Here is a 21,493-nt window from a genome sequence, read left to right on the forward strand (position 1 = left end):
TTAAACTAGATTAGTAGTTACAACTTACAACTTATTAATTGTGTCAATTCGGTTGATGGATTTTGCGAAAAATGCTTTTTACACTAAAATACTTTACAAATTTCTATCATCAAATCACAAGATACGTAGATGAGTTATCCTCGCAATTGCCGCTATAATTTACTAAAAGCTGAAAGTTTTGATAGAATGAAAATGTATTTGCAACCTAAAATACTTCGTTTTCATCATCCAACTCATGACATATATATTCATTCTATATTACTTGTACTTTACATATCATTAGAATATTGACATCGATTCTGAATATTTTTAAATACGAAGTTCCAAATTTTAAAAATATATAGGAATGCTTACAAATATAATTATTAAAAAAAAAAAAGGTGCCTCGAGAACTTTTTAGCATATTTTATAGTTATTATAAAATTAAATATATTTATATAAGCTAGTAGTAGTAGCAACGCAACATGGAAGGCATTAAAGAAGTCAATATATATTTATATAGTATTGTATTTTTAAATAGAACTATATTAATATATAATAATATTATTACATTATAATTACAATTAGATTAGGGTTCAAGGCAGAGGTAGAGTTTAATTCTAGGTTTTAATCACAGGTAGATTAGGGTTTGGTTAGGGTTAGGGTTAGGCTTAGGGTTTGATTATGGTTAGAGTTGGGTAGAATTATGGTTTGATTATGGTTGGGGTTTAAGGATAATGCTTGGTTTGAAGGTTAGGGTTAAGATTAAGGTTTAATTAGGGTTATGGGTTACATTGGCATAAATGTTCAAATCATGGTTTGGATTCAATTAGATTTAGATTAGAAATTTGGTAAGGTTAGGTTGGGTTTAGGGTTAAGGTTAGTTTAGGGTTAGGGTTTAGGTTCAAGCTAGGGTTTAATTATGGTTAGGGTTAATTTTAGAGTTAGGTTGTCATAAGGTTTCAATTATATTTAGGGCTAGATTTCAATTAGGGTTATGATTCAATAAGGGTATAGACAATTTTTGATTTATGGTTATGGTTCAAATAGGGTTAGAGTTATAATTTAATTAGGGTTATGGTTCGAATAGGGTTAGAGTTATAGTTCAATTAGGGTTATGGTTCATGCACAATTAGGGTTGGGGTTAAGATTAGGCTAGGGTTGGAGTTCAATTAGGTGAGAATATGTGAGTTATGGTTAGGGTTAGGCTTAATTAGAGGTAGGGTTCAATTATGGTTAGAGTTAATTAGAGTTATTGTTCAATTATGGTTAGAGTTTGGTTATGGTTGGGGTTCAATTATAGTTAGGATTAGAGTTTAATTAGGGTTATGCTTCAGTTATATTAGTGTTAGGGTTTAGGATAGCATTCAATTAGGATTGTTGTTCACATAGGTTAAGGGTTGAGATAGCATTAAATTAGGATTTTTGTTTAGCTTTGGTTAGATCATGGTTTGAGTTCAAGGTGGGGTTTAATTGGTGTCAGGGTTAAGTTTAGGGTTGAGTTATAGTTAGGATTCAATTATTAGATTAGGGTTAAGGATAAGGGTAGTTTGAGGTTAGGATTAAGGTTAGGCTATAATTAAGATTAATATTCTAGGTTAATTCTTGGGGTTAGGGTCGAGGTTCAATTATAATTAGTTTTAGGGTAAGAGCTAGTGTTCAATTAGGGTTATAGTTAGTGTTAGGGTTCAAATAGGGTTAGAGTTTAAAGAAAAATCATGGTATTAATGTTAGGGTTAATATTTAATTAGGGTTAAGGTTAGTGTTCAATTTTAATATTTAATTAGGGTTAAGGTTAGTGTTCAATTAATTTGAATTACAATTCAATTAGGGTTATAAATAGTGTTAGGATTTAAATAGGGTTAGGGTTTAAGGATAAAAGATGTTAGGGTTAGGGCTTTGTAATAAAGTTGAGTTTAAGGTTAAGGATGTCATTCAATTAGGGTTAGGGTTAAGTTATAGGTTACATCAGCCCTAATAAGGTCAATGTGAAGTTGATGTTAGATTGGAGTTTAATTAGGGGAGAATATTGAGTTATGGTTAGGGTCAGAGTTAATTAGAGTTAGGGTTCAGTTATGGTTAAGAGTTTGATTATTGTTGGGGTTTAATTACAGTTAGGGTTAGGATTATAGTTTAATTAGGGTTATGCTTCAATTATATTAGGGTGGAGGTTTATGTTAGCTTTCAATTAGGATCATGGTTCAATTAGGATGAGGGTTAATTTTAGGGTTGATGTTTAATTATGGTTAGGTTATGGTTTGAGTTCAAGATAGGGTTTAATTACTGTTAGGGTTAAGTTTAGGGTTCAATTAAAGTTGGATAAGGGGATAAGGTCAGTTTGGGGTTGAGATTAAGGTTAGGCTATAATTAAGATTAATCTTCTAGGTTAATGCTTTGGGGATGAATTAGAATTAGTGTTAGGGTAAGGGCTAGTGTTCAATTAGGGTTAATGATACCATTAAATTAGGGTTAAGGTAAGGGCTAGTGTTCAATTAGGGTTAATGATACCATTAAATTAGGGTTAGGGTTAAGCTATGGGTTACATTAGCAGAGGTTTAAATAGGGTTAGGGTCAATGTTAGGTTGAGTTGAGGGTTAGGACTATGTTAGGGTTTAGGTTGTTCAAGATAGAGTTTAATTAAGGTTAGGATTAATTTTAGGGTTAGGTTATTGTTAGGGGTCAATTAGGGTTAGATTAGAGTTATGGTTAAGATTAGGTTAGGGATAGAATTGATGTTAGGTTATAGATAGCATCAATGTTAGGTTATGATTAAAGTGACTATTCTAGGATAAAGCTTGGGGTTAGGGTTGATTTAACTTTAGTTGAAGTGTAACTATAATTGAATCCTTTTTTTAACTATAACTTTGATAGTAATTATAATTAAAAATTATGCTTAGCCTTAATTAAAATTCGACCCTAAATTATAATAGTAATTTGTAAAGGTTTATTTCACCTTTTACGCCTCTTTTTAACCCAAAGGGTTATTGATTTTTTTTTCTCCTTTTAGTTAGATTCTCTAGTTATTTATAAGGTTATTTTGTTATAAAGTATACATAAATATATAATTAAAGACAAAATTCTATATTAATTTAAGCAAATGGATTACTTTTAATGATGGATTAATAATAAATTATAGATGTTTCTTTTTAATAATTGATTTTCTAAAATTTAGATATTAATTATATTTCTACCATTTTATGGATCTCCAAAGATTAATAGGATTCTTATCATTAAATTAAGACAATCTAAAATTAGATAACTAAACTGAAATATAATCATAAAGAAAATTTTAAGGAATTCATGACTACTATTTATGACTAAAGTTACTATTCTAGGAAAAAGCTTGGGGTTAGGGTTATCGGTGATATAAATTTAGTTAAAATGTGAGGCTAATTGAATCCTAATTTAATCACAACTTTAATTGTAATTATAATTTAAAATTATATCGGATGGCGCTGTGCGTGCGTGGGTCTACGGGCTGCCGAGCTAGGGCATCGATGCCCTAGCTCGTGGGTGGATGCGTGTGCAGGAGCGTCGGGGGAGGGAAGTGGAGGACGGTGCAAGGCAGGGAGCGGTTGAGGGGGTGGGGGTGAAGCGGTGGTCTGCGGGTGGGGGTTTCCTGTGCGTGGGGGGGGGGGGGGTCCGGTTTTGCTACAGGCCGAGGGTTTCCAGTGGGGCAAGGGGCTTCGGCTAGTTATTTCTCTCGGTGGTGTTTGGAAGGGGTGAGGTCTTGGGTGTCGTACCTTCTCGTGTGCCCCTTTGGGGGGTGTGCTCATTACTTTTTATTGTTTTTTTGAGATCCAATATCGGGTAATGGTGGTGAGGCCTCGAAGGCACCTCTTGCCATGGATTTTCGTGCAACGGTGGGCTCAAAGTCACCATCCCTTAGTATGAAGACTTTTAACAATAATCTTTTCTCCTCTGAGTCGGGGTCTGGGAGTGCTGGTAGCTCTCGTATTATGAAGATTAATGGTTGTCTTGAGAGATGCAGTGAGAGGCCAAAGCTGGTTATTCCTCTTGAGATGATAGTTGAAGACGTTGAATACTTTTCATAACACTTGTTATATTGCAAGTTTTTGGAAATGAGGGTTTCTTTGCAGTTATTGGAAAATTGGGCGCAGAGGACTTGGGCTCCGGAAGGGGAAATGGAGATTATGCTGCTGGTAAACAACTACTTCATGGTTACTTTCAACTGTATGGAGGATCGCAATAGGGTCTTTGAAGGAGGCCCGTATTTTTACAACCAAGTGGGGTTATTTATCAAACCTTGGCATGCGGGGTTTAACCCTTCGAAGGAGCTCCTGAACAGGGTTCCAGTGTGGGTTCATTTACCACGTTTTCCAATGGAATGTTGTCAGGAAGACGTGCTACAGATGCTTGCTGCTCTGCTTGGGAAGTCAGTGGGATCTTCAACGCAAACCCTGGGGAGAAAGGTAATGACCTTTGCGCGTATTTGTGTTGAAATTAATCTTAGTAAACCTTTGTCAGATGCTATAGATATGTGTGCAAGCTCTTATTCTTGGGTTCAATGGTTAGATTATGAGACTTTACCATTTTGTTGTCATCTGTGTCATGAGTATGGTCATTTACAACGTAAGTGCCCTAGATATAAACCGGTGGTGCGCCAACCTCAGCAGTCGGACTCGAGCCTAGATAGGGCTGATAAAGGGAAAGCTACTATGTCAATCGAGGTTGCGGGTGCTGATGGTTTTGTCTCAGTTAAGATAAAGAATGGGAACTGAGGACAAAAGAGGCCCTTACAGGAGAGACAAGAGGAGGATACCTTTAACAGATTTGAGGCCTTGGATGACCTTAGCCATCAGGAAGTAAATCTGGGGTTAACCCCTTTGGATCAAGGTGCATCAGGGGGGGCTCCAGAAAGAGTAATTGAGGACTCCACCCAGGCCTTGCTAATGGTTGGAAGCCAGCAGATGGAGATGGATTAGCCAGTAGGGGTCCAGTTGGGACTAACTCCTGGTTTGGAGGTGAATTTAGTTGAGGGGGAGGGTTCTCTGATAGCTTTGAAATTGGAACCGGCTGGGGTTAAAGTAATAAGTCATCTGTTCACCTAGGTCTGCATCAGAAAGATATTAAGAAAAGTGCTTCAAAGAAGAGCTCAAAGGTTGGCAGAAAGAAGGATTTGGATAAGATCAAATTGATGGGGGAGAATTTGGTTGATTCAAGGTCAATAAAGACTTTGGATTCTCACTTTTCCAATCCTCCAAAATGATTGTGATTTCTTGGAATGTGAGGGGCTTGAACAGTGGCCCTAGACAAAAAGTTGTTCAGGATTTGATTAGGAATCATTCACCTGATGTCCTATTCTTGCAAGAAAATAAGCTTTCGGTCGAGAGTATGATGGGTCTGGTGCCAAAGTTGTGGGGGCAAGGTGAGTGTCAATGTATTGGGGCAGCTGGTTCCTCTGGAGGGGTGGCTTGTCTTTGGAACCCTTTAAGGTTTCGCCCTGTCTAGTGGGTTGCCTCCAGATCTTCGTTATTCGGATTGTCTCTAGTCTTGAGACTAGGGAATTCATCTTGTTTTCTAACATCTATGCCCCTACTGATCTTCAAGGTAAGCAAAACTTATGGTCTCATATTTCTTGTATGCGAAGGCTGGCCCTTTTTCATCCTTGGATTATGGCAGGAGACTTCAATGCCATCCTTGAGTTGAGTGAAAAGAAGGGGGGTGTTTTGCGGTTGGAACCTTCTTCTTTCCTTTTTTGGGATAGTATATCTTTGTTGCAACTTGTTGACATTAAGCCTGGTAATGGTTTGTTCACTTGGAACAATAGGAGGCTGGGAGAGTATTGGATTGCAGAGAGGTTGGATCGTTTTCTGGTCTCTAGTTTTTGGATTGGTGGGGGGTGGTCCACGAGTTCTGAGATTCTTGACTGGAGAGGGTCAGATCACTGGCCCATCAAGATGGTTTCTTCTTCGGCTCGGGTAGCTCGCTTGCCTTCTTTCAAATTGCAACTTATGTGGCTTTGGGATCCTACTTTGCAGGTTCTTGTAGCGGAGTGGTCGAGGAAAGGGAGGTCGGCCTTTGGCACTGCCATGTACACTTTTGCCAAGCAACTGCAATTTGTTAAGTTTCAACTTAAACAGTGGAACCGCCAGGGTTTTGGGAACATCTTTCATGCTAAGAAAGTTGCTCAAATTGTGCTAAATGGGATCACCAGTGAAATCAGAGAGCATGGTTTGTCTGAGGCCTTGCTTAGGGAGGAAGACGGGGCTGTCAAGGTGGTAGAGGAATGGGAGCTTAGGGAAGAAATATACTGGAAGCAGAGAGCTCGTATTGATTAGCTGCAGGCGGGGGACAAGAACACTGCTTTCTTCTTCAACTCAGTGAAAGCAAGAAGACACGGTAATGCCATCCCTATTCTGGTTAATGATAGAGGTGAGCAATGTCTATCCTTGCAGGAGATATCTAGGGAGTCATTATAGTTTTTCTGGTGCCTCTTCAGGGAGAACTCTCAGGAGGAAACAATGGAGGAGAATCAGGTTCTTGCTTGCATTCCTTCTCTTGTCATGGGGGAGATGAATGAGCAGCTTTTGGGTCCTATTTTGTTGGAAGAACTTGAGAGGATTGTTTTCCACATGAGGAAAGGAAAAGCTCCTGGACTAGATGGGTTCTCGGTTGAATTCTTTCAAGAGTTCTGGGATATTAGCAAAATGGATTTACTGGAAGTAGTCCAGGAATCCCAGAGGAATCAGCAGATGCTTCGAGCCTTGAATGCGACTTTCATTGCTCTAATCCCCAAGTGTGATGGGGCCGACTGGTTAGGCCAGTTCCGCCCTATCTCTCTCTGCAATGTGATTTATAAGATAATCTCTAAGCTGATAGCGGATAGATTGAAGAAGTGCCTGGGGAGTGTTATCTTTGAGGAGCAGAGTGGGTTTGTGGAAGGGCACCAAATTTTGGATGGTGTGGTCATTGCTACAGAGACCATTCATTCTATGGCAACCTCCAAGGAAAAAACTATGTTTATCAAGCTGGATATGGCTAAGGTTTACGATAGAGTTCGGTGGTCCTTCCTTCAGAAGATCCTCAGGGCTTTTGGTTTTGCTGATGAGTGGATCCAGTGGGTTATGAGTTGTGTTACATCTACTTCTTTCTCTATGCTTATCAATGGAGACCATACTGAGTTGTTTGGGGCTTCTAGGGGCCTCCGCCAGGGGGACCCCCTCTCCCCATATTTATTCATTCTTCTGGCTGAGGGTCTGGAGAGGTTGATTAAGCATAATGTGGGCCAGGGTTTTATTCAGGGTTGGAGATGGGGTAATGACTTACAGCCGCAGTCTCATTTGCAGTTTGTGGATGACACGACCCTTATGGGACTTGCTCGGATCAGAGAAGCTACTAATTTGCGTAAGGTTTTGGATGTTTATCTTGCGGCCTCGGGCCAGTTGATCAATGAGGATAAATCTTCTATCCTCTTTTTCAACACTCCTGAAACTATTCAAAAGAGGATTTCTCTTATCTTGAGATTCCAAGTTGGCTCCCTGCCCTTGAATTATTTGGGTAATCCTATTTCTCCAGGTAACCCTCCTAGGGAATCATGGCAAGGTATCTTGGATAAATTTCGCATGAAGGTTGAACATTGGACTCATAGATGGCTATCCTTTGCTAGGAGGGTTCAACTGATTCAGTCGATGGTTCAGGCTCTTCCGATCTATCGATGTATGCTTCATGTGGCTCCTAAGTGGTTCTTGAAGGGTTTGGATTCTCTGGCTAGGCAATCTTTCCTCTTCCAAATGGAGTCTTGTCAATTGGGACTTGGTGTGTAGCCCGAAGCAGTTGGGGGGGCTTGGTTTAAGGCAGTCTATTGGATTTGCAAGAGGGGGGAAGAGGTCCTTTTCTGGAACGACTCTTGGGATGGATATCCTCCCATCCTTGATCAGTTTCCTAACCTTGGGAATCTGTGCCAGAAGTTTTTGGAGGCAGGATGGTCAAAGGTGAGTTGGATTTGGAGCGATGGAAGGCTCCTAATGAGTGGTCGGTTGTTGGGATGGAGGAAGAGTGTGCTGAGTTGCATGGCATTTTGGCGAGTAGACACTATAGCTCCCTCAAGGGTAGGGATGGGCTTGCTTGGTCTCCAAATCCTAAGGGTGTTTTTACTGTGGCTAGTGGATACCGGGAACTGTTGAACCAAAGACTTGAGGGAAGAGAGGTGAACTGGTGGAAATAGGTGTGGAATAATGTTTCTTGGCTGAAGTGTAACTGCTTTGCTTGGACTTTGGATTTGAATAGATGCCTAACTTGGGACAATATCCGCAATCGGGGATTCTTGGGGCCTTCTATCTGTGTTTTGTGTGGTAATGGTTAGGAAGATTCCTCACACCTGTTCTTTAGATGCCCCTTCTCTATGCTTATTTGGCATTATTGGTGGGGGGTGTGGAAGCATCCTTGTGTCCACGCGGATTCTCTGGTGGAGTTCTAGAGCAGTTCGGGCAGACCTCCTATCTTGTCCTCCTTCCTCCAGACTGTCTGGTATATTGGGCCCATCTTCATTCTATGGCAGATCTGGCTTGAGAGGAACTGGAGGATCTTTCGTGAGGTCAGATTGCTTGTTCAACAAGTTTGGAATAGGACCATTGCTATGATCCGGGAGACAGTGGAAGCTAAATGTGAGGTGAATTTTCCTTTGGGTAGAGATGAGGCAGATATTGTGAGTAGGTTTGGTCTGCAGGAGTTGTCTCCTGCCTCAGTCTGTGTCAGGAGAGGTAGACGAGCTATGAACAAGGCGCAAAGGTTGGGAAGGTGGATACCCCCTCAGGATGAGTTTATCAAGATTAACACTAATGGCTCATCTAGGGGTAACCCAAACCCTACTGGAATTGGTGGTGTTGGCAGGAATAGCATGGGGGAGGTAGTTTTCCTCTTTTCAGTGCATAAAGGGTGGCAGTCTAATAATTTTATGGAGAGATTTGTGATTCTCTATGCCCTAGAGCATGCTTGGGAGTTGGGACGAAGGAAGGTAATTTGTGAATCGGATTCAAAAATTGTTGTTAACTTGTTGACTGGGCAGAAGGTGAGTGGGATTCAGTGGTAGTTGGCAGAGATTGTTCAAAAGATTCTCCAAATTAGTTCTTTAATGGAGCGAGTGTCTTTCATCCACATCCCTCGTGAATGGAATAGAGCAGCTGATTGTTTGGCCAAGTGGGCCTCGAAACATGTTAGTGATTGGAAAGTTGAAGGTTGGGAGCATCTCTCTGCGGATTACGGTCAGGACTTGCAAAAGATTTTTACGGAGGACATGGATGGTTATGAAGCTTAATGATTTGGGGTTGGTTTGGTGGTTCTTTTCTAGGGTCTCGGGGCTCTGGTTCTCTTTGTAATTCTTGTGTCTGATTTTCAATAAAGCTTTTACCCCTTTATTCAAAAAATAAATAAAATAAATTTAAAACCATACCTAACCTTAAAGTAAACCCTAATATGAACTTAACCCTAAATTATAATAGTAATTTCTAAAAGCTTATTTTACCTTTTACACCTCTCTTAACTTAAAGAGTCATTGATCTTTTTATTTTCTTTTAGTTACATTTTTCAATTATTTATAAGGTTGTTTTTTTATAAATTATCCATAAATATATGATTAAAGACAAAATTCTATGACAATTTTTTTTTTTTTCATGCAAATCAATTTAAATTATAAAATTGACTTTTTAAACAAAATTAAATAATTAATTAATTTTAAAATAAATTTAAAACTAAAATCTAGATATGAATAGAACCATTCTAATTTTTTTAAAGATTTAAGCAACATTTCTATTCTTTTTTTCCTTTTAGCATGTAAATTGTTTCAAATTCTAAATTAAACTAAATTCTATTTTTTCTAATTTTTTAAATGAACCATCAATCTTTTAGAATAAATTTAAAACTAAAATCTAGATATAAATAGAATATTTTTTATATTTTTCCTAAGTAACACTTTTATTCTATTTTATGTTTTTGAATGGAAATCGTTTGGAATTCTAAAAAAATAAATTCTATTTTTTCTAATTTTTAAGGCATTCATCTAGATATAAATGAAACTTTTTTGTACTTTTCATGTTTCAATTTTTAAAATTAAAATAAATTCTCTTTTTTAAATTTTTTTTAAAAATGAACCATCAATCTTTAACAATAAATCTAAAAGTAAAATCTATATATAAATCATTTCAATTTTTAAAATTAAAATAAATTCTATTTTTTAAATTAATTCTCAATCTTTTAGAATAAATCTAAAATTAAATCTAGATATAAATGGAACCTTTTTATATTTTTTCAAATACATAAGCAATATTTATATTCTTTTTTCTCTTTTAACATGTAAATTCTTTTGAATTTTAAAATAATTTAAAAAAAAAAATTGTTGGATGAATTAACAATTAATTTTAAAATAAATCAATTTTACAATTGAATTTTTAAAATAAGATGATGTTTAATCATGTTATTCCAATCATCCTTCCATGTCTAAACATTAAATTTTTTTAATACCAATTGAATCATAAACAATTGATATTAAATATTTAGAATAAGCATCTCTCATAAACCTCCATGACAGGTATTGAGATCTCTTATCATAAAAATAAAAAGAAACTGTTGTTTATTTGTCCTCCAACATTGGCATGAAACATTTGCACAAAATTGAATCAAACAATTGTTGTATTTGGCATAAAACATCAGTGGAACTGGGATCATAAAACTTGAAACAATTGTCGCTCCCCTTGAAATTCTCCATGGCTTCTCGCGGAATGAAGAAAACAGAGGTGCCATGGATCTTTTGTATGTTGTCGAAATATTGGACCTAAGTCTGGCTGAATAAAGATTTCATAGATAAAAATATTATATGGAAAAAAAATTCTGGCTCAGAGCTGTGAGTACCAAATAGAAAGATTTGCTGCAATGGAAACAAATCGATTTCTATCATTACATCACTAATTTCTTGTAGGGTGGAAGAGGATGTCCATAGAAACAATCATTATGAAGAAAAGCATTAAATTTAAATAGAAAAAATGGCTTTCCCCGAGGAATCTCACTGCAAAGATGATTATTCTCGAGGAAGTAAATCTCCCGCATCTAAACCAGAGGAAAAGATACTTGAATGAATTTTTTTCTCAGACCAGTATTGATTGCCGTAATAACAATTTATTTTAAAAATTCAGACATTAAGTTGAGATTTAGGGATTTACCATGTCCACGAAGATATCGGGTAAACCATTTCCATTGACATAATGATTATTGCACTAGGAAAAACTCAATTCAAATCAAGCCACTAAAAGTTCCCAAACCTTGCTGAAAAAGCCAGCGATTACGAATTCATGAGTCACCTGCAATTTTGGAAATAGAACTCAACCTGGGGGGTTCGAATCCCAGATCCTTACTGACCTGCAGCCTTTTATTTTGATTATTCATTGCACAGATTATTATTTTTCGGCGCCAAACGCCTCACACGTTTCAGGCCCAACATTTGCCCAGAAATTTTACCCTTAAATTCATATGACAATCCAAAATCAAAGCATTCAATTCTTTTGCTCCCAAATTTTTTTTGGTAGCCGGACGATTTGAAGAAACCCGTCATCATTTATTTTAAATATGTTTAAAGAAAAACGCTCCACGGAAAGAAAACACTTCATATCCATTTTTACAATGGGGTCTAATAGTTGTTATAGCAATTGTGCACATAATATCCAATCTTACAACAAATTTTTACTATACATTATAAATAAATAGTCCACATGTAAATAAAAAAATAACCAAATGTTGGTGAAAATAGACCTATATTTGAACACATAAGAACCTGTAAATGTTATATAAAAAGTACAAATATACATTCATTAACAAGCAAAATAAATAGTTTTTTGTTTGAAATAAAATATCATAACTATGCACTATAAGTGTGTCATTTAAAAAATAAGATGTTCATTTAATAAAATAAGATACTTGCTTAAGCAAGTATTGTTGTCATAGTGAAAAAATGTCATAGTGAAAAAATAGTATTCCTATGTGTACAACTATTGGGGTAGCAATGTATATTCATTGGAGTATTTCATATTAATAATTTGTCCTATCACAAATATAAAAGGTGAGCACAAAAAATACCTTGTATTTTTCCATGAAATAAGAAGGATTTTCAACATGTTTTAGTGTTCAACTATTAGTCCATTTGTGTGGGATATAAGTTGTATTTTATATAATAATGTGTTTTTTCTATAACAACAAATTTTATTTTTTGTTTTAACTATTAATTCATTTATGTTGGATTTACAAGTTAGATATAACAATTATTTATGGTTACTAATATGAATTTGGTTCATTTATGTTGCACATAAGTTATACTCTAAATAAAAATATGATATTTTACTAACAAGAAATGATATATATTTTTTCAATTACTAGACATTTAGATTAAGTTTTGGTCGAATATTTAAAAAGTCATTTTTTGGACACTTCGCAATAGACGTGTTATTTTGACGAGTTGCATGACGAGTCACGCCTTCAAACCTTAGTTGTAGATAGTTAAGTGTCTATTTTACATTTCTAAAAAAAACCGGAGGTCTTACGATATTCCATGTGACAGCTACATGTTGAGGAAGTTAGCCCTAACGACTACTAGTCCCTCTCCCCTAGTTGTAACTGTCTCAGTTTCATTTTTGTTTCACCGATGTCTCGACATAATTAAAAGTTACACATAAAAATAAAATAATTGTATTTCTTAAAAAATAGTTAAAATACATAAAATAATTGTATTTCTTAAAAAATAGTTTAAATAAGTAAAAATATCTGTAAGAGCTATAAGATGGTAGCGGAAGAGCACCAGTAGCTGTCATAGCTAACTTCAAGCACCCACAAATCCTAAACGGTTTATTGGATTTTGATTTTTTTTTTAGTTGTCTTCGTATGCGACTTAACTGCTTATAGCTATTGATCTAGCTTCTAGGTAGTAACGATGCACATTGTGGAATCAGTTATGTGCACAAAGGTCAAAAAGTACACATTTCAAAGTGTCACCTGATACCTAACTAAAGATGTTCTAGTAACCGTCAACTCAAAATCGCTAGTACTTGTTGAAAAATGTCCCAATAGTGGTGTACAAATGTTCCGATAGTGGTGCACAAATGGGCCAATTATGAACAAAAAATTACAAAAATTGATCGGTTATTGGTACAAAACAAATTTATTAATGGTGTTTTCACTATGACGACTATTGGGGGGTCAACATGACAAGAAGGTGACTGTTATTGGAACTATGTTATCTATTGGTGCTCTTCCCCTAGGGGAAATACAATAGTAGCCATTATAGTTCCAGTGCATTCCTTGTGCATCCAACCCACGCTTTTTAGTTTTTAAGTTTTTTTTTTAAAATTTAATCATAACTGGTCCATTTGTGCATGACTACTAGGACATTTGTGCATAGCTATTGGGACATTTGTACACAAGTATTGGCAATTAAGTTGCATACAAAGACAACAACAAAAAATTGTCAAAATTCGACGTACTATTTAAAATCTGTTGGTGCCCAACTCTTGGTAAACTTCCACAAGATAGGTAAATATATAAATGGATGTTATTTTGCATCTATAATGTATTTTTATTAGATTGTAACAAAAAAAATTAAAAATTTAAAAAAAGGTTTTTAGTACAAAAATAAATAGAATAAGTTGAATTGATATTAAATAATGTATATTTTATGATATTAGTTGTGTTTTAATGATTAAAAGTCATAATAATATTATGATATTAGTTGTGTTTTAATGATTAAAAGTCATAATAATATTATTATAATAATAGCTATATTAGGGGAGAGGGACCAGTAGTTGTACGGGGTCCAATAGTCATTATAGCAATTGTGCATATAATATCCAGTATTGCCACATATTTATACTATATAATGTAAATAAACAATTCACATGTAAATAAAAAAATTACTAAATGTTGATAAAAATGGACCAATACTTGAACATAAGAGAACCCATAAATGTTATATAAAAAAGACATAAATACATTAATTAACAAGTGAAAAAGATCATTTTTTGTTTCAAATAAAATATCATAGCTATCCACTATAAGTATGTCATATATAAAATAAGATACTCACTTAAACAAAAACTGTTATCATAGTGTAAAAATATTATTCTTATGTGTACAACTATTGGGGTAGCAATGTATATGCAGTGGAGTATTTCATATTAGTAATTTGTCCTATCACAAATTAAAAGATGAACACAATAAATAACTTGTTTTTCTCCATGAAATGTGAGGGATTGTCCAAATATTTAAGTGTTCAACAACTAGTCCCTTTGTGTTCCTATAAGTTTTATTTTATATCATAATATGTTGTTTTTGTTTTCAACTATCGGTCCTTTAGTGTTGGATATAAAAGTTAGAGATAGCATACATTTATGATTACTAATAGGTATTTGGTCCATTTAAGTTTCATATAAGTTATATTTTACATAAAAATGTGATATTCTATTAATTACAAATGATATTTTTTTTATTCAACAACTAGGGATTTTTAGATTAAGTTTTGGTCGAATCTTTAAAAAGTCATTTTTTTTACCCTTCACACTAGACATGTTATTTTGACGACTTGCATGATGAGTCACGTCTTCAAACCTTAGTTGTAGATAGTTAAGTGTCCATATTGCATTCCTAAAAAAAATGGAGGTCTTACGATATATCATGTGACGACTACATGTTGACGAAGTTAGCCCTAACGACTACTGCTCCCTCTCCCCTATGCTACATTAATCAAACTATAGTATATCTTGTCAATAAAAATGTTATGATAATAAAAAAATTATAATAGAAAAATTATAATTAACATATTTTTATATAAAAATAATGTAAAAAATATTAATAAAATATTTTTAATATTTTTAAATCTAAATATTTGATACGAGACGTCTTATGTAAGAATCATTCAAAATTATTTCAATAAATAATACATACCTTAATATCAATTAAATTAAAAAAATGCTTAAAAATCATGGACCAAGGGGAGATGGCGCGAATCGCCAAAAATTTGAATCGGCAACAGTTCTTAAAGGAATAGCAGGGCGATTGCAGTGCGAAGAATGGCAACGGGCATAGAGCGAAGCAAGGTGATGTGGGCATCTGGGTACAAGAGGTGGAAGAGGCTATCCCCATGGAAACCATCCAGGATCTGGTGACGAAAGAAAAAAGGAAGACCTCGAACTCAGAAAGGTCTCAGATCCCACTGTTGCCTCATGATGGAAACCAATCAGGTATGTATCAACCCTAATGGGTTTTTGAAGGGGTAGATGGCTTGTCAAATGCCATCCTTTTTACCAAAAACAATATCATGCAGGTCCTCCTTTGAGTAGAGGTCAGATTTCAAGGCAGAAGCAGCGTCTAAAAAAACCCGAGCCTCCATGGCTCAGGCAGTGGTCAATCCCTCAACATAATATAAGGAGGAAGGATCCCCTCCCCATAGAAAGTGTAGTTGATTGGTATCAAAATAACATTCAGTAAAATCATGTAAATGATCATTAGCAATCCCGGTATTGTGTGGCACAAACCTGCTATTTTAAGCGAACCCACTGGTGCAAGGATGCAACCGTGTTGGTTTAAGAAAATCCGCTTATGCAAGGATGTGAACCTGCTAGTGTAGGAAAGCGAACTCGTTGTTTCATAGATAGAAGCCAATTATCATTTTTAAAAACCCGAAACTTAGAATGAAACTTTTACCTTCCGTATGAAACATGATGGCGATCTCGTTGTCTTATGAAAATGATAATAGCGAACCCGCGGTTTCAGGGTGCAAACCCATCGTTTCAAGGCGCAAACCCGCTGTTTCAAGGCATAAACCCGTCGTTTCAAGGCGCAAACCCGTTGTTTCAAGGCGCAAACCTGATGTTTCATGAAATTGCGAGATTGAGAAAATAGACTTCCACCAAGCTGGAAATTAGCTTGTAGATCTGCTTTTTTGCCTGCAAATGCTCAAAATCTGTAATAAACGCACTCAAACAACAAAAAATGTTAGAATGACTCGTGAAGTGGGTCCCACTTGACATGCCAAAAAATGTGTGTGGGAATACAAAAGATAAAAGATAAACTAATTAACCAAAACAAGCACAAGACATCATGCACCTCAAGATCGAAATGGTAAAATCAAAGCAAAAACTCAAAGATAAGCTATGCAAACCCCAAATCCTTGCTTCGATTCAATTATTTCACGATTGGATGTGTGCTCATGATGTCGATTCAAATGCTCGATTGTGCTCCATGATTTGATGAAGATGACAATGCAAATGATATTGGATGTGTGAGTGTGAGTAGTGATTTCAACAAAGTAACGATGCGTTGAATGAATAGTGGATGCTTTGCATAAGAAATGGAGGGTTTATATAGAAGATGAGAGGAAGGAGAGGGGGTGTGAAGAGGAGACGCTTGTCCTCAAAGGGGACAAGTGGCTCAACTAGAGGGAAAGGGGTGACATGTGTCCCTAAGGACACATGTCTATTTTGGGCAAAGCCACCCAAAATAGGATATTTTCCCCCAAAAAGGGGAAAAGAGGTTAGGATGTGCACATATGGAAGTTTGGAGGATGACTGGGTTGGGGGAGGTTAAGATAGATAGGATTGCTTGGGAGGTTTGGAGGATGACTAGGTTAGTATTGGTTAGGACAAGGGTTAGGCTAGATGGGGGGTTAAGGTTAGGAGCCATGTGCTCAAATGGGATAGAGAATTAATTCAATTAATTGATTTAATTAATTCATGGGATTGGGAAAGAAAGATGCATTTAATTAATTAAAGGTAATTAATCAAAAGGGGGAAAATAGACATTAATTAATTAGAGGAATAGGATTGGGAGATTAATTAATTAAGAATTAATTAATTGGAGGAAAGGGTATTAGGAGATTAATTAATTAGAAGGATAGGCTTGAGGATCAATTAATTAATTGGAAGAACAGGATAGGAAAACTAATTAATTAATTAGAGGAAAGGGATATAAATTTGATTAAATTAATTTGTCAAATTTAGGTGTTCACAGAAACTATGTCACTTGTCACCTAGGCACTCATCTTTGGTCAAGGAATTTGTAAAATTCCTAAGAGGTGTACTTTGGTGACATGTGTCCTTGTATGTTGAGTTAGCTCTTAGTAGTATTTGGAAATTGTTATGTTGGGACTAAAAAGTCATGGGGATTTATGTTTGATAGATGGTATTTATTGTTGAGTTCTTTTTAGCAAGTTTCTATGTGTATAGAGTATGCCTAATTATGCATTTGGTAGTTTCTATGTAGTGGGTGTAGTGCACCTGGAAAGTTTATTGTTATGGAAGGACAAGTGTTAGTGCTTTGAAAAAAATTATTTGCAATGTGTCAAGGATATGGCAAGTTTTTTGTTTTGAACATCACTTTACTACTTAGGCATGGGAGATGGTTTTGAAAACCATGGGTGCCTACCTTTCATATGTGATCTCTATAAATATGTTGGTGCCTTAGTTGTTTTGAGAGACACTTTTTTTTTGAGACAACATTACATTGCCAAAATTATTCTAATTTCTCTATTATTGTATCAATTCCTGAAGAGCATTGGCTATGTGAATTTTATTGTAATCTTTGTTACCATAATACAATTGAGCTATTTGTTTTGGAGTGTGTATTTTTTCTATAAGGGTTTTCCCACATATAACTAGAATTGTGTTTATTTGTTTGAACTTGATATTGCTTATGAGAATCTATTTTGTAACCGATTTAAGGGTTTGTAAGAAACTTGTGCATCTCCAATTAGCTTTAGCATTGGAAGAATTATTTTGCATTTAGCTTCCTTTCACTTTGAAGGTGCTTGATGATTTTACGGGTTGTGCTTGTGGAGGTATATATGAAAGTCCCCTTCTATATAATTTAGCTAGAGGACAAATGGGTAGTACAATACATTGTTCATTGAGACACAACCCCTTCCCTTTTTAGTTCATGTTGTTGGTTGTTCCAAGTGATTTCTCATATTTCCCTAGGAATTGGCCTTCTTCTTTCAACAAGTATCTAAGATAATTGGCCAATTAACGAGGATTCATTAATAGGATGAATAATCCTTCTACACTTTGGGCTCTGCAAAACCCAGGTGGGACAACCTTTTACAATACTTATGGATCCTCTATCAATTCAATTGATGTTGAATTATAACAAAAGATTCTTAGTAATTTTGAAATAAAATGTAAATGATCATATTCAAAATTGGCCCTATCTTGTTGTTTACATATGATATTTTTTACTAAGAACGAAATCCTTTAATAAAAACAAACAACTAAACAAATAGAAAGAAATGATTTAAACTTGGCGTGGTTACTAGACTACATATCTCCGGACAAGTGTGTTGTTCATGGGCACATAGTCATACTTCAAACAAATCAACATAGGCTACAATCACACTTCTGAATATATACCTTACATATATGTTCCATTATCATTCACATGAATCATTCTTTAACAATCACACATTTATCCTAAATCCATTGTAATATGTAGTCAAAATTTAGTTTCTTCCTTAAAGAAAACCTAACTACCACATCACACGTCAGCTAGAAATTTGCAGAGACAATTTCAATCGTCCTTGACAAATGAAATCATATAACCAAAAGACAACTGATATCAGACAATTTAAGAGAACATTTATATTAATTCCTTGCATATGCAATAGTTCAGTTTGCCAAAAAACAAACTTTTGTACCAAGAACAACCTTACTATGTCATTTCAAAAATATTTTCAAAACCCCGTGCAAAATGACCTTGAATTCCCTTTTATAGAAAAACAAGGAAGCACCAAGCTTCAGGTCGATTTTGCCACTTGTCATTCTCCTAACTGAGCGGATGATCCGAAGATATTCCTTAAATCCAAAAATTCCTACTCCTAGGAAAGGGAACACAGAATATTGAAAACCAATTAACATCTCATGATTACATTCATGTTGCAAGAAAATTCACTACTTAAACACTTAGCGACCAGAAAATGAGGAAACTGATAGAAAGGCAAGCAGGAACAACAACCGGTTAAAGCAAAGGAAAATAACTAGCTAAGACTATAGGAAGGACACTTGTATCTTCTTAAGGAGTCCCATGACAACCCATGATCATTGATTTGGTAAGGTCTCTATCCATACTTTTGGCTATCCTTATGAGTTTGTTATTTCCTCAACTGCCTTAACAGTACAATATTTTTCACGCCAGTTGTGCACATTGAAACCCATTGGCCAATCAAACTGTCTGATAGCATTAACTTTGCTAGGAGAATCCTTGTACCTACTATCCACAACTGATCTTACATCCATAATAAATTTCACATACATTACATCAGTTGAGATCAAATTTGTCCATAGCAGTATAGTAGATTAACTCAACAAGATAATCTCCATCTTCCATTTTTTTCACAACTAAGTCAACAACAACTTCATACTCCCTTTTCCAATCCCAAAAAGGTATTACGTCTGATCTTATTGCATGAGTTGGGTATGGTCCAATGTTGTATCTCTTTGAACGCTTCTGTCTTCTCTTTCATCACCTTCTCCCTTCCTTCAAGATATTGAATTTCATTAACCATCAGTTCATAAGTTTTGCACATGTTAAAAACCTGCTGAGGGGGCTAAGGCCTATACTGGGCAGCTACTCCGAGGTTGTGAATATTGGGACCTAATGGTCTCCAATCTTGGTAAAGTTCTTTCAATTCCTTTAGAGCATTTTCTAAATGAGTAACTCCCTCAAAGAGAATAAGGAAGGATCTATACACTTCTTCTGATCTATCTAAAATAGACTTCAAAAGATGAAAGATATTTCTATTTATTAATGTGATTACTTTATCCTTAGCCATTGCATTTACGTGGGGTATCTCATCCTCCTTCAACTTTAATTGATGTTGCACATCCTATATCTCTCTCTTTAGAGTAACCAATTCCATTTGTACAAATGAAGACTCACGTAGCTGGATTATAACAAGAGGTTCAAGAGTTCTACTTGCAATGGCCTTTCTCAGTCGAGCATTTGCTACTAGAACCTTTGTGTTGAAGCATGAATTTTTGCTCTCTGTCTTTGGAGGGAAATGATCTGAATTTGTTGCAATTCTATTGCATCCCTAGCTAACATAACTGAGTGCATTGTTACTGTGGCAGCCTCCAGTGCAGTCATATCTTGGAATGATCTTATTATATCACCATCCTTTCCCTTTTCCTCTACTCCTACAAGCAATTGTGGTTTGTTAGTGTTTGGTGCTCTTACCCATTGGGGAAGAGCTTTCAGGGTTGGATGGTAACTAGATCCTGTAACATCCCATCTTTATTGAATTCAATTGCAAATAATGGATCTCTTTGCTGCCTTATCTGATCCAATAAGAACACATTCTCTAAGTTCCATCCTGGGATCAACAACATCCCACTTTCCTTTACAATTTGTCTTGCTTCATTAGGAGTAAGATGATCCAAATTTATGTCTTCCAAGGTTGCATTCTCCAATAATCCCTTTTCAAGCCCTTTTACCTTCAACTATAAAGCTTTGAACTCCGGTCTTTTAATGAAATCATCTTCTAGCATAATGACATGAGCAACAATAGCTTGCTCATCTTCACATTCTTCAATGGGGATCTCTTTGTTGAGCTCCATGATATGGTCAAGCTCTTCTGTAGGGCCCTCATTCCTTGGAGGTGATCTAAGTGGCTACTCAACTTCCCCTTCATAAATATTCAACTTCCTTAGGACACTCACAACTTCATTGGTTTCTCCCCTTCAAGAAGAATCTTCTTGATGAACCAATGACACTCCCTCACCTTCAACCTTTGCTTGTATCTCCTCTGGTAAATGCTCTGTTGATCCTTCAACTGATTGCTCTTGAATTGCTTCTTGTCCCCTCTCCTACTCACTTAATCTGGATATTTTCCTTCATAAATAATTGGACATTATACAACATAGCCTCCATTCTCTCTACTTCTCTCCTCTTACTGTTGTAAAACACATGAAAATTTGAGTATTGCTTCCTCATTTCATTCTCAATTCTAACTAGGATAGCCCATTTCTTCCTTCTTTGGATAACAATAGCAGTATCAACACAACTTCTTATGACATCTTCATGGTAATCAATCTCGTGAACATAATTGTCATGTTTTAAATGGTTACTTTTTAGCTAGTTCATAAGATCCTTAGGGTAATAATTCCTCCAGGATCCAAACCTCAAAGCATATCTTGCAATGATGTAAGTTTGTAATCTTTCCAAAACCTTGTCACTAATGGAAATTTCACCAAATCTAGTTGATCGTGGGAGGAAGGATCCATTTCTATGACCAAACATGTATGCCACCTCCATCCATAAGAATTGCCACATGAACTCGAGGAAAGCCAACCTTGGGGAAACATACATTGGCAATTGATGAGGTGGTTGACAATAATCATATACCTTAATAAGAGTATAATCTAAGAATAAGAACCAATAACCAAAGTTGAACCTCCCTTCATCATTCATCATTCATCCTTCTATCCTTGGGTCTCATGAAGTCCATGACCTTTGTTGGTATCCTATCCATTTC

The sequence above is a fragment of the Cryptomeria japonica genome, chromosome 2 (assembly GCF_030272615.1).
Source record: "Cryptomeria japonica chromosome 2, Sugi_1.0, whole genome shotgun sequence".
NCBI lineage: Eukaryota > Viridiplantae > Streptophyta > Pinopsida > Cupressales > Cupressaceae > Cryptomeria > Cryptomeria japonica.